Consider the following 235-nt stretch of genomic DNA (forward strand, 5'->3'; position numbering starts at 1 on the left):
GTGTGTGCTGTCAGTCTGTGTCTGCTGTCTGTCTGTCAGTCTGCTGTCTGTCTGTCTGTCATCTGTCTGTCTGTCAGTCTGCTGTCTGTCTGTCTGTCAGTCTGCTGTCTGTCTGTCTCTGTCAGTGTGTCTGCTGTCTGTCTGTCTGTCAGTCTGCTGTCTGTCATCTGTCTGTCTGTCTGTCTGTCAGTCTGTCTGTCTGTCATCTGTCTGTCTGTCTGTCATCTATCTATCT

At 49.8% G+C, this 235-nt stretch overlaps 1 protein-coding gene across 2 annotated transcripts in view; it reads left to right on the forward strand.

Moving 5' to 3' along the window:
* The window catches only part of evc (EvC ciliary complex subunit 1), a 13,575-nt gene that overhangs the window by 10,841 nt on the left and 2,499 nt on the right, over positions 1 to 235 (forward strand). The window lies entirely within an intron of this gene.

This window comes from Sinocyclocheilus anshuiensis, unplaced genomic scaffold (genome assembly GCF_001515605.1).
Source record: "Sinocyclocheilus anshuiensis isolate Anshui unplaced genomic scaffold, SAMN03320099.WGS_v1.1 scaffold924, whole genome shotgun sequence".
Taxonomy (NCBI): domain Eukaryota; kingdom Metazoa; phylum Chordata; class Actinopteri; order Cypriniformes; family Cyprinidae; genus Sinocyclocheilus; species Sinocyclocheilus anshuiensis.